Consider the following 8,156-nt stretch of genomic DNA (forward strand, 5'->3'; position numbering starts at 1 on the left):
TTCGGGCATGTGTATTAGATTTCGGAGGAAGCTGCGGCACGTAATTATCCCTGGTTGAGTTGTCCTATATCAACAGCCATCACTAGTGCATTAGTATGCCGCCCTTTGAGCTGTTGTATAGGAGGTGGTGTCGGACCCTCATTTGCTGAGGAGAGGTAACGCATGGACCCAATAGTCCTTGCGAGCAGATCCAGAGCATGTGCGATACATGGAGTAGTGGCAAGGTTGTCAAGTGGATTTCCCTAGATAAGGGAAGAGAAAGGTATGTAACCCCAGGGGGGGAAAATCTTGGTTCACGGAAGTGAAGGTAGTAGTGCGAATGGATGATTTAGAGTATGAGGGTTGAACGTTGTGTCTGTTACAGTAGTATGGAATGACATCATGATGAGATGTCTGCTGAGGACGCGGAAGGGATTCCGCGGGTGTAGAGCCAGGAGGCTCGGAAGGGATCCAGGGAGAGAATCATGGACTCTCAGTGTGATTCTGATCAGGGTATTGGGTATGTATCAGTGGTTCATCCTGGGGGGAGGATGTTTGAGGATATCATCAGTGTATCGGGTATTCCAACCTGTGGGTGTTGGGGCTAGTTCAGCATGTGTATGTGATTGCAAGAGGAGAACTCGTGAGAGTTACTCTGACAGTGAGAATGGGTCTCTCAATCGTTCCGGAATGGATAAAGTTGTCTTTGGATCGGGGATCCGATGGTTCATGGTTTCCTAACCCTTATGGGTCGATTGATCGTTGAGAATTAGAGCAGAGTTGCATCTTGGGTAATTCTCGGTTATTGAGAGTGATGATCAGGGGTACAATCGATGCCCGGTTCGAGATAGTGATCAGGACACCATGAAGGAGGGGAAAGTATGTTCGAGTTTCGATATTTATGCCTTGAGAGACCTGGGCCGGTTAAGGCCCGGTGGAGCGTTGTGGGAATATCCTTGGAGTTGAGTTGTTGTAGGCTTCGAGGGCGAAGCCTAATATAAGTGGGGGAGAATTGTAACATCCCGGAATAGCAAGAGTAGAGTTGAAGGGCTAAAAGTGTTATTTGGGAAAGAGCAACTCGGCGAGTCCTTGGATGGACTCGGCGAGTAGAGTCACGGCTTGGTCGCGTGTTAAGCAGCCGACTCGGCGAGTCGATGAGATGGACTCGGCGAGTAGGCGCTGTGTGGAGAAAGCCCTAATTCTCGGGGTTGAGCCCTATTTAAAGAACATTATACCCTTCCCCCAGCCTCTTTATTCCTTCTTGAAGTCCAGAAACCCTAGAAAGTGTGATTGAAGAAGATTAGAGCGTATTTGGAGCATTGGAGGAGTTTGTTGAAGGAATCTTGTGAGATTGAAGGCTTGGGGCAAGGGGCTTTGCTTGGATTCGAATTTCATTGCAGTTGGGGCGTCCATTGGAGGTAATATCTCGTTCTTGGACTGATTGTATGTTGTTTCTTCATTTTAGGGTTTGTGGGATCTTGTCTATGGATGAAATTGGAAGTCTAGAGGTTAGATCTGAGGTTGCTACCTCAGATCTGAAGTGGAGAAGAATCAGAGAGCATGAAAGTCCCTGTGTTGGACTGTTTAGTGAAGCTTGCATGTCCCAAACCCTAGTTATAAGTGAATAAGGCCTAGATCTCTTTGGATTCACGTAAAGTTTGCCACTTTACGTGATGGATGTGATGGGTTTTGAGCATTCTAACACTTCCTAGGTGTACATGCAACCCTAATAACCTTGGATCTATGTTTGTCTAATTATCATGCAAAGTTGAATTCCAAGGTTATATTCCTATCTAGCATACATGGGGAACAATTTTAACTTGAATCATAGATAGAATAACTTACCTTGTTGTTGCTTGTGTTCCTTGAAACCTTGTGAGCCTAGCACCCCAAGTGTGATGCCTCAAATGCTTCACACAACACCAAATGCTCTTGGAAAGACTCTTGAGATAACACACACTTCTCAAAATCGGCCAAGCCCTCTAGTTTCTTAGTGTTCAACTTGTGTAGCCAATTTTGTGGAGAATGGGACTCTTATATAGTGTTGGCACATCTAGGGTTACACCATGTAAACCCTAATGTGTCATGACTCTTCATTTCCATGACCCATGGGTTTGTAACTCCCATGGAGCATCCTATGGGTAGAACCCAACTTGATAATCCATGGAGCCTTTTAGCCCACTATACAAGATATGGATGATTTACATAACCAACCCATATATTTAATTTGTTATCCTTTGATCACTTAATTAATTCCAAATTAATTCTTTGATCAACTAATTAAATAATATTATTAATATATTAGAACTTATGATATATTAATAATCTCCAAGTGTTATTTCTCTCATTTAATCTATCCAATTGCATGGTGCCATGCAACCCAAATGGACCATGCCGGGTCGGGTCAAGTACAAGCCCGAAATAGTTATGGACTTAGACACCTTATCCAACAGTCTCCCACTTGGATAAGTCTAATAACTATATCTCTAGTACTTCAGGAACCGACCGGCAATCGTAGCTCTTTCAAGGTCTCTCGGAACTGAGAAGATGATGATACGCCATTTAAGATAAGTGATCATATAATCCTCTGTTCTAGATATCAGCCGGACAAATACATGGAACATGTCTTGCTTATTGTCCAGCATTTGTTTCCCGATTTCCGATTTGTTTGACATAGAACTTAATTGAACACATCAACTTAGTTCTGACCGGGCCCGGCACATGGGTCAAAACAAAATCATCGAGGGGCCCAGATACCAGCTTCTAATCCAAGAAGGAACAGATAAACTTCGACTCATATGTTTGTTCTACCACTTATTGAATTACACACAAAAGTACGTTTTATAACATCGAGTTACCAATGCGGTTTCGTACAGTCAATGCATAACCAACTTGTAAGTAACAAATCATATCTCTAGGTTTGAAGACTTATATGATATTACCATCTCACGATCACTCGAGATAAAATTCCATGAAGTGATTCCAGTGAGCGTGGGTTGTGTCCAATGCTCAGAACTTATGAGCACTCATGATTGTTGTAGCCTTGTCCAAGACCTCTACAACCAAACATGACAGTCTTGATTCATATCTACTTCCAACATATGACCGACTGTGGAGGTTTGAATAATATGTTATACCAAACAAAATTATTCTGGAAGTCAAAAAATGCAAAAGAAATATAGTAAACGATTGACAAGAGATAGCAACACTTTACTCATAAATAAAACACCTTTTATTCATCATCAAATGTCAATTACACTTTACAAATTTCCGGGTTATCTAACTACTAAAACTTATATCATCCTTCAGCCCTATGCTCCGAGCATGCTGAAGATGCTTAACCCTACTCAGTCCCTTCGTGAGGGGATCTGCTGGGTTCTCATCCGATGATATCCTCTTTGCCATGAGGAGTCCTTCTTCGATCCGATGTCTAATGAAATGGTATTTTCGGTCGATGTGTCTGGATCTCCCGTGATCCCTTGGTTCCTTGGCTAAGGCAACAGCACTTTCACTATCACATAAAATTCCATTGGCTCTTTAATAGCTGGTACAACTCCAAGGTCTCCAATGAAGTTCTTCAGCCATATCGCCTCCTTTCCTGCTTCACTAGCTGCAATATACTCTGATTCACAAGTAGAATCTGCCACTGTCTCTTGCTAGGAACTCTTCCAAGAAATTGCTCCTCCGTTTAGGGTAAAGACCCAGCCCGACTGAGAGCGGAAATTATCCCTATCAGTCTGGAAGCTAGCATCACTATACCCAACAACTCTCAAGTCATCACTCCCACCGAGGGTAAGAACCCAGTCCTTAGTCCTCCGTAGGTACTTGAGGATATTCTTTACCGCAGTCCAGTGTGCCTTGCCAGGGTTCGCCTGATACCTGCTAACCATGCTCAAGGCAAAAGCTACATCGGGTCGAGTACACGTCATAGCATACATGATCGATCCTACAGCCGAAGCGTAAGGTGTTCGACTCATTTCTGCTATCTCAGCCTCAGTGCTAGGGCTTTGTGTCTTACTCAATCTGGTGTTACTCTGGATGGGTAACTCTCCTTTCTTGGAATCCTACATGCTGAATCTCTTCAACACCTTATCCAAGTAGGTACTCTGACTGAGTCCAATTAGTCTTTTACTCCGATCTCTCAAGATTCTTATCCCTAGAATATAGGCAGCTTCACCAAGGTCCTTCATAGCGAAACACTTCCCAAGCCAGGACTTTACTTCCTGCAGGGTTGGAATGTCGTTTCCTATGAGTAGTATGTCATCCACATACAATACCAAAAAGCTAACTATACTCCCACTAGCCTTGACATACACACAAGATTCATCTTCACTCCTAGAAAAGCCAAATTCCTTGACCTTTTCATCAAAGCAAAGATTCCATCTGCGAGGTGCTTGCTTCAATCCATAAATGGATTTCTCAAGCTTACACACTCTATTAGGGTACTCGTTGCTGACAAAACCCTCTGGCTGACTCATGTAAACATCTTCAGCCAACTTTCCATTAAGGAAAGCGGTTTTGACATCCATCTGCCATATTTCATAGTCATGAAATGCAGCTATGGCTAACAGAACCCGAATAGACTTAATCTTGGCTACCGGAGAAAAGGTCTCATCATAATCCACTCCATGAATTTGAGAGAAGCCCTTTGCAACCAGTCTAGCCTTATAAGTGTGTACTTTACCATCCATGTCGGTCTTCTTCTTGAAGACCCATTTGCACCCTACTGTCTTACGACCTGGTACATTTTCAACCAAGTTCCAAACTTGATTGTCATACATGGATTGTATCTCGCTATCCATAGCCTCTTTCCATTTAGCAGACTCGGGGCCTGCCATGGCTTCCTCGTAGCTGTTAGGGTCATCTTGACTTACTAGTGTCCCATCACTAATAAGTGTCTCACCTTCTACAGTAATATGGAATCCATAGTAATGCTCAGGTGCACTCCTAACTCTCGTGGAACGTCTCAGAGGTACAGATTTGTCAATTGGCTCAACAGGAGTTTCCTCCTCAAGTTGAGGGCTAGAGTTTGAAGTTCCTTCACCGCTTGATTCTTGAATTTCTTCAAGATCAATTTGCCTCCCACTGTCTCCTTGGCTTATAAACTCTCTTTCTCGAAAGACACCTCTTCTTGCTACAAAGACCACATTGTCACTAGGTCTGTAGAAGAGGTAACCAAAGGATCGCTGTGGGTAACCGATGAAAATACACCTCTCGCTTCGAGGTTCGAGCTTATCATGAGTCTCGCGTCTCACGAAAGCCTCGCTACCCCAAATCTTGATGTGGTCTAGTTTAGGTACTTTACCAGTCCACATCTCGTGAGGAGTTTTGGCAACTTTCTTTGTAGGGACTAGATTAAGAATATGGGCGGCAGTCTCTAAGGCATACCCCCAGAATGAGATTGGTAGCGTAGCTCGACTCATCATGGAACGAACCATATCTAGCAAGGTTCGATTACGCCTCTCAGCCACATCATTCAACTGTGGTGTCCTGGGAGGTGTCAATTGTGAGACTATCCCACATTCCCTTAGATAGTCGAGGAACTCTGAACTAAGATACTCACCACCACGATCGGATCGAAGCATCTTAATGTTCCTGCCCAATTGATTCTCGACTTCCTGTTTAAATTCCTTAAACCTCTCGAAAGTCTCTGACTTATGCTTGATCAAGTAGACATATCCATATCTACTATAATCATCAGTAAAAGTCAAATAATAACGATTAGCATCCCTTGTGGCATGTTTGAATGGTCCACACACATCCGTGTGTATAAGGTCCAACAAACCTTCACCCCTCTCACATGAACCTGTGAAGGGTGACTTTGTCATTTTTCCAAGTAAGCATGATTCGCAACTATCATCTGACTTTAGGTCAAACGACTCCAAGACTCCATCCTTTTGGAGTTGGCCTATGCGCTTCTTGCTTATATGTCCAAGACGACAATGCCATAATGATGCTTTATCCAAGTTATTATTAGTAGAATCAATACACAAAACATTATTTCCTAAGTTATCAACAACAGATACAGCTTCATACACACCATCACAAGGTAATGCTTTAAAATAAAGAATATTATTAAAGAAAGCATCAATAGAACCAACTTCATTATTAAATGAAAAGGTAAACCCTTGTTTGTACAAAGCATGGAAGGAAATAATATTTCTTGCCATTCCTAGCGAATAACAACACTTATTCAGATCTAAACTAAACCCACTACTTAGCGATAAAGTATAAACTCCAATCTTGGTAACAGGTATAGCTTTCCTATTCCCCATGATCAAGTTTATCCTTCCTTGCTCCACATCCTCACTTCTTCTTAGTCCCTGCAAGTCACAACAAATGTGAATACCACACCCGGTATCAAGGACCCAAGAATTAGAATGGGGTGAGTTATTAGAAATGATAGTGTAAATACCTGCATGGTTGGGTTTAACTTTCCCATCCTTCACATCTTGCTGGTATTTTGGGCAGTTCCGCTTCCAATGAGCTTTTTCATGGCAATAGAAGCATTCAGCCTCTTTTGGGTCAGAAGAAGGAGTAATGAAACCTTTCTTGGTTCCACTTGAAGAAGAGCCATCAAGGGTCCGAGCCTTGGTACCCTTCGAAGATCTCTTTCTCTTCCTCCATCGATTCTTCCCGATTGCCAAAACCGGAGTAGAGTTTTGAGTAGGAGTGATAGCAACCGACTTCCCCTTAAGACCTGATTCTGTGGTCTTGAGAAGTCCCTGAAGTTTGCTGAGGGTGACTTCTTCCTTGTTCATGTGATATGTCATGCGGAATTGATCATAGCACGATGGTAAGGAATGCAAAATAATATCTATTGCAAGATCCTCCGGGAAGTTCACATTAAGCTTCAGCAAACGATCCACATACCTTTGCATTTTCTGCATGTGGCTCGTGACGGATTCCCCGTCCTTCATCATGGTTGTTATCATGGAGCAGATGATTTCATACCTCTCTTGTCTTGCACTTTGATGGTATCTTTCCATCAAATCTTGGTGCATGTCATAAGGGTAGAAATCCTCATAAGACTTTTTGGAGTTCCGCTGTCATCGTGGCCGTCATGATGCAAGCCACTTTCGTAGCATCCCTTTCATGTGCCCGAAATTCAGCGATCTCCTGAGGAGTTGCAGTGGACTCATCAATCTCCTTAAGCTCCTTGTCAAGGACATATTCTTTGTCCTCGTAGCGGGTAATCATCCTGATGTTTCTGATCCACTCATTGAAGTTGGATCCATCAAAGGTGACTTTCCCACACAAGTTCATAAGGGTAAAGGAGCCATTAGGATTAGAGCCAGAAGCATTGTTGAAAGACATCTGAAAGAAAGAGGACAAGATTAGTTTAGATATAAGAGGGTCCTTAATAAAACACCCAAATGTAATATTAAGGCTAGGATCCAATCACAATATAATATAACTTAGAAGAGGTATGCCATAATCTAAGCTATATCATATTTGAAAGGTAGGTGAATGACGATTCACCAATTTCCACCACGAAAACCGCAATATTTTAGTATTAGGTTTTTGAATGGTTCTTAGAAATTCCTAGATTCTTTGAGATTCAATGAACTTTTCAAAGGCATGTTTCAATCTCGAGTGTGCCCTCTAAGTTTTGTGACTGGGATACCGAGGATCACAAAACGAGGTGTGAAGTAACCATGCAAATCACTTGGTACCCTAAAAGTTTATCACTCAATCGATGTGCCGGTTAACCACACACGCTCCATCGATACTATAATAAACCCTAAGTCACCCTTTACCTACCTTGTTAAGTCCAAGTTAGTGTGCCGGTTAACCACACACGCTCCACCAACGACTTAATCAAAGTGTAAAGTGTAATTTCATGGAGTAGCACCTTATTCACATTTTTCCTAAAGTAACTAAGATTGGGAATTTAATAAAACATTTAGTTACTTTATAATATTCATCATACTTTGAATGAGAATTAATAAGTCCTTGTCTTACCCGTTCGGCTAACGACCCTCCACCGATCAAGCAAGCGGTGGGTGAGAGTGGACACCCATTAAGTCACCATTTTATAGGCAACAACCTTATACCCACCTTATAGACCGGCTTCGTGAATGAGGCGTACTAGCGGTAAGACGACTTTGTTCTTATACATATATATAATTATTAAATCATAATAATATAAGTATAAGGGTTGAATTTTAACTTTT

This window comes from Lactuca serriola, chromosome 1 (assembly GCF_051521515.1).
Source record: "Lactuca serriola cultivar US96UC23 chromosome 1, Lser_US96UC23_V15, whole genome shotgun sequence".
NCBI classification, from domain to species: Eukaryota; Viridiplantae; Streptophyta; class Magnoliopsida; order Asterales; family Asteraceae; genus Lactuca; species Lactuca serriola.